Source organism: Otolemur garnettii, unplaced genomic scaffold (assembly GCF_000181295.1).
Source record: "Otolemur garnettii isolate 467f Iridium unplaced genomic scaffold, OtoGar3 scaffold00008, whole genome shotgun sequence".
NCBI lineage: Eukaryota > Metazoa > Chordata > Mammalia > Primates > Galagidae > Otolemur > Otolemur garnettii.
Window position 1 is genome coordinate 19695321 of NW_003852403.1, and position 6577 is coordinate 19701897.

The following is a 6577-nucleotide window of genomic DNA, read 5'->3' on the forward strand; positions in this document are numbered from 1 at the left end:
TGTCAGCTGTAAGTTGAGGAAACTGAAATGGCACTAAACCCAGAATACAGTATCTGAAATACTCTCCTTTGTTTGCTTTTGTGCCTCACCTCTTTAGAAATCAAAGAGAAGAATTCCTTCAACTTAATGGATAAACACACTGGAATTAATATTAGGGAAAGACACACCTAGGTTAGGTAGCTAGAGAATAAATAGTAAGGATAGAATTGAAACCAGTGCTCCCCACCTTTTTGTGTTTTGATATGTTTCATTGCCCGCATAGTTTCCATTGTCTGGGCATTCAAAACCAGTTAGATCATCAATAATATCGTTATGAGTTTTGTCAAAAGATAGATAACAATGGCATCACAAAAAATAAAAAAAACTTAGCAAATTTGGAACAGCAGGAAGTTAGTAAGACAATTGCTCAGGTTGGAAAAAGATAAGACTATTATTAAGTCCTTATACTGATAACAGTATTATAATCATATCTCATTTACAAAGTACATGATGACCTAACATTTAAGAACATCAATAAAAATACTCCCAAAATTCTCTTTAAAATCCTCTTAAATAGTCAGACATGGAAAATTAATGCGTCAATATTTGTTTAAATAAAAGACTGAGAAATCATAGGACTTAGACACACAATTCTGTGAAATGAACATTTACACATCTAGGAATATATATGTATTATATATATTATATATAATATATAACATATTTATATATTATATAAAAATTTAACATAGTTTAAAATTTAAACACATATATTAAAATTACCTGAATATAATATTTAAATATATGTTATTAAATAAATGCATTTAGATTTATCAGTTTAATTTAATTTAAAATTATGAATTAAATTTAGCACATTTAATTAAACAAATCAAATATATTATTATACACATATGTAATGGACAAACAGTAATATAGGATAAGCAGATGCAACATTATTTAACAAGCAACTATTCAATAAAAAAGAATAATTTGTTGTGTTATTATAAATATCATAATGACTTTGCATGTAGACATTTATTCGTTCAATATCCATTATGGATTAACTAACTAGTCTTAGAGTTTTTAGGTAAAAGGTATGCTTTTTTAGTACTTTGGTGGATATTATCAAATAGCTAAACCAAAAGGTAGTGAATTTGGGGTGTTTTTTTTGCAGTTTTTGGCTGGGGCCAGGTTTGAACCCACCACCTCTGCTCTATGGTTCTGGTGCCCTACTCCTTTGAGCCACAGGCTCAACCCAAGGTAGTGAATTTTTTTTTTTTTTCTGAAAAGTAGCTTCACCAGCTTGTCAATCTGTAGGCAAGAAAAACCATTTTTGATATGAATATAATAGATTAATAATTAGGCAAAAGCTATATTTCATATACTTATTTATTTGTGGAGAAAAGAGGGACACAATATTTTAATGTAATGCATCTGAATTTTTTAAGTGAAAGCTTAAGCAAAGCCAATTTTTTGAATTACACATTTATCAATTATTTTATCCCCTCAATTTTTTTCTACGTTGTTAACAAATGGTATCTATATATATTTATATATATTTTTTAATCTTTTGAGACAGTGTCTTGCTTTTTCACCTAGGCTGAAGGGCAGTGCTATGATGGTAACTCACTGTAGCCTGAAACTCCTGGGCACGAGAGGTCCTCCTGTTCAGCTTACTGAGTAGCTGGGACTCGAGGTTTTCAACAACATGCCTGACTAATAACTTTTTAAGTTTTTGTAGATACAGGATCTCACTGTGTTGTCCAGGCTTGTCTCCAACTTCTGGCCTCAAACAATCCCCCACCTCAGTCTCCTAATGCACTAAGATTACAGATGTATCTGGCTTCAATTTAATATTTAAACCATTAATTATTGATTATTTTTAAGTATGAGGCTCTAGAACATATCTACTTTTTAGTGTTTCCCTGAATTCTACCAATTTTGGCACATTACCTCTGATATTTGGCCTGATTTTTCTATGACTTAGTTTTCTTAATTGGAGCAATTGGAATACTAATAATTACAACTTATAGGTTTAGTGGCATAATTATATGTACATATTCCAAGTAATGCATTTGGCACTAATTCTTAAACATAGTAGATTTGAATATATGTTACTTAAAATAACAAATATACTAATAATATATTAGTATGATGATAATATTGAATATCCATTTTTATTCATTATATATATAGAATGTTTATTTATTTCTAATAGGACGCACTTACATGATCAGTAAGCATAGATGTCCAACCTTTTGGATTCTTGGGGCCACATAGGAAGTAGAAAAATTCTCTTGGGCCACACATTATATACAAAAAACACTAACAAGAACTGATGAGCAAAATAAATAAAGAAATGAAGAAAAGAAAAAGAAAAAGCAAAGGTCTGTGCATAATTTTCCTCATATCTGCCACCACAGATAAGCAAAAATGTCCATACATAATAATCTTAATTATGCACTGGCTCGTTCAGAAAGTCTTTTAAAATTGTTGAACAGGTCCCAACTGTGTGATAACTGATATATATATAAGCAATAATATAACTTTGGAGTTTTTTGATACTTTTTATTACAAAAGTAAAAGAAAAGTAAGCAACACAAAACTAGTAGGAAATATGACATTTTATTTGAGAAATTAAATGCATCAGCATCTGGTTCAGTGGAAGTACTTGTAATTCTCAGTGAGTTCTCAAGGTGCTCATCAAATATTTTGGTTCTGATTTTACTCTTAATGTGCCTCATTGTTGAAAATACTTGCTCATAAATATAGGTGCTACCAAAAAGCCATGACATGAATAGGGTGGGACTGTCTCTGGGAAGATAGAACTTATAAAAGCCCAGTAAAGGGACATGATCAAATCTTTCTCTAAGTTGAATGTCAGATTGCAGGTCTACGCATTCTATTTGAAAATTGGCAGGTAACATACTTATGTTAACTGAAAATAGAATTGCAAATGCATGAAAAATTCTTTTCCTGAAATTTTAAAATCTGTTTTCAAATTCTTATGTCAAATCGAAAACCAAGGCTGTATATTTTTGCTGCCCACAGGACTGTGTTTAGCCAACGTATCCAAATACGTTAAGTTTTTGCCTCAATTTGAGCTTTAGTTTCATTTGGAATGCTGCCATGGTTTGAAACACTATATCCATAAGTTGGTTTTCACCTTGGAGATGCATGTTTAATTCATTTCATAAAGCAGTTAAATCCATTAAAAATAGAAAATCTGTAAGCTAGGTTTCATCATTAAGTTCTAGCACAAATTTGGTTTTTGATGCCATTAATGACTTGATGATATGTCCCAAAATATAAAATTTATTTTTATTATTACATATCTTTTTTGTAATTTAAGATTAATATGAAGGTACAAACAGGTTACAATGTTTGTGTTGTTAAGTAAGGTCCCTGTTGCAGTTATGCCCCACACCCAGGTGCTCATTAAATGGGAGCACAGCAGTCCTCCCAACAGTCCTCCTCCCTCTTGCCTCCCTCCAACTTGAATTGAATTGAGTTTTTCTCTCCTGCAGGTGTGTATTAGATCATCTACTGGCTTCGTATTAGCATAGAGTATGCTGGATCCCTCATTTCCATTCTTGTGATACGTTACTAATAAGAATGTGTTTCAACTCCATCCAGCTTTATGCAAAAGATAGAAAGTCTCCATCTTTGTATGGCTGAATAGTCTTCCAAGGTGTACATATACCACAGTTTATTAATCCATTCATGGGTTGATAGGCAAATGAGTTATTTCCACATATCAGCAAGTATAAATTGAGCTGTGCTAAACAATCTAGTGCAAATATCCTAATGATAAAGTGATTTTTTAAAAAAATCTTTTCAATATTTGGTCTCAACTCAACCATCTTTGAAAGGTAAATGATGTCACCATACTCACCATCAATACTTTTAAGGAATTCCTAGAACTGGTGATAATGCAATCCCTTAGCCCTTATGAAATTCATAGTTTTAAAGATGATTTGCATGATGATATCCCTTTTTAAAGCTATTGCCACATAAATTTTCTTGATATGCTTTGCAATGATAAGTCATCAAATGTGAATTCTGGGCAGCAATTGCATCATAGTCTGTTAATTTTGCAAGTCCTTCACTTTTACTTCCCTACGTTTGTCAGGGCACCATCAGTAACTATACCAGATATGCTGAGAAATGACAAAAAAAAATTGCTTTAAAAAAATAAAAAATCTGGCAGTGCCTGTGGCTCAAAAGGGTAGTAGGGTGCTGGCCCCATAAGGGGGAGGTGGTGGGTTCAAACCCAGCCCTGGTCAAACAAAAAAGCTAAAAGATGAAAAAATCGCTTTTTTTTTTACTGTTTTGTCTAAAGCTCTTGGTTTAGTTATGTCTTTTTATGGCACTAAACAAGCCACTTCTTCAGTGACAAATGATCTTTATTTGTAGAATCATTACTGTAAATCATTACTTTATTTGTGGAATCCTTTGTAAACCATTACTTTATCTCCAATGATCTTTATTTGTAGAATCATTACTGTTGTCCATTGCCAAAACATAAATTTAAAATTTGCAGTTTCACTCCAAACTTCTTCTGATAGACTGTCTAATTTCTTCAATTGTTCCAGCTACACTTTGGTGAGACAAATTGATTTTAGAAATATCAGGTTTTAGGCTCGGCACCCATAGCTCAGTGAGTACACTGAGGCTGATGGGTTTGAGCCTGGTCCCGACCTGCTAAACAACAATGACAACTGCAACCAAAATATAGTCAGGTGTTGTGGTGGGCACCTGTAGTCCCAGCTACTTGGGAGGCCCAGGCAAGAGAATCACTTAAGCTAAAGAGTTTGAGGTTGCTGTGAGCAGTGATGCCACAGCACTCTGCCAAGGGCGACATAGTGAAACTCTGTCTAAAAATAAATAAATAAATAAATATCAGCTTTTAGGGCAAATTATATCTGCCTTGCTTTCCATACATTGCTTAATAAATTCACCATCAGTAATTAGTTTTGGCATTTTGGCTATTAAGTATGCTACCACATAACTAGCTTTTACGATGGAATCTGAATCGTAACTTTAAAAAAAAAAATGTCTGTTGAGAAGACAGACCATTTTTCAGTTCCACTCTTTTGTCCTTAAGACACAATCTTCATAAATCAAATTTGGCAGCATGTTTTTGCACGTAATGCCTTTTCAAATTACACTCTTTGAAAACTCACACAAATCCCCTACAAATCACGCAGAGTGCATTACTGTTTGCCATGACAAAAAGTTAGTCATTTACCCACTTTTCATTAAACAATCTTTCGCCATCTGTATTTTTTTCTATTTCTCCGTTCTGTTTTCTTTTGACACACTGCAAAGACCATGTTAGGATTTAAGAAGTGGATACGGGACAATATTTACTTTCATTATGAAAATTTATTGACAGGAAAATAAAAAGCAAGGTCTGGGCCCTTGCACAGCTCAGCTGCCAATTCAGAGGGAGGAGGAGGGCTGATTTTAAAGTATGGGTGGGGGTGATGTGCGAGGAGCCACTGCAGTGTGGAAGTGCCTTAATAATCAACATAATCAACTAAGAATCCTTACCTGGCTTCTATTTTTTTTTTTTTTTTTTGCTGAGAAGTCCGCAGACTATTGCTGTGAGGGACAGGGCTCAGGGGCTCTTGGTGTGACGTGCGCTTCCTCTTCACCATCACAGGCTTCTGGCTGCTCAAGACGGCGCTGGCCTTGCGGCTGGAAGCCATGCACAGGTCTGGCCGGTACTTGTTCTTTCGGATCATGTGCCTGATGCTGCTCAGGGTGGCCGGGGCATTCTTGTTGATGGTGGTTCACACATAGGAGGTGGCAGGCTTCCGCTGGCCAAATCTCTGCTTCATGACCACCACGACCCCTTTGCTGTCAGCAGTCGGCTCAACCCCCACAGTCTTGCGGTGAATCAGCCCGTGGTGGCCGAAGGAGTTGCGAGCCTTCCGATTATCGGGCTGGGGGCTGTACGTCTGCTTATTCCGCTGGATCAGAAAGCTGGAGCCCTTCCGCACCACCATCTGCGGCAGGTGCACAGACAGGGCGGTGGCTTCCTCCGCAGCGGCTGCCCGGAGACCGAAAGACCTTACCTGACTTCTAAACAGCATTAAATGATAAGGTTGCAACGGTAGATTGAAATATTATTGATAAATGCTGCCTCACCAAGTCACAACAGACACATGTAATATCTGACGGTGTCAAACTGACGGTCTGCACTTGGAAGGTAGAAGCCGCCCACCGCCATAAAACTGAAGCCGCACCTGGATACAGATAACAAGTGGGTGTCTGTTGATTTTACACGACGTGGAAGCACAACATTGTCGTCTACGAAGTTTACAGTCAGGAACCAAGCTATAAGGTTCTACCCCAAAATTACAAATAATAATAATAATAATAATAATTGCATAATGTCTTAAGTAAGTTTACAATTTTGTGTGGGGCTGAGTTCATAGCCATCCTGGGCCGCTTGTGGTCCACAGCCTACGGGTGGGACACTCCCGATCTGAAGCAAGGGTGAGGACGTCACATCCACCTTTCTTTATACCTTTGTTTTACACATGACCACACTGTAACAGTCTTATTTTGAAATCAGAGGTGGTCTCAA

At 35.9% G+C, this 6577-nt stretch overlaps 1 pseudogene; it reads right to left on the minus strand.

The window, feature by feature from the left end:
- Positions 1–1285: 1285 nt before the first annotated feature.
- LOC100950053 lies at positions 1286–6080 on the minus strand (annotated as a pseudogene).
- Between the last annotated feature and the right edge of the window lie 497 nt (positions 6081–6577).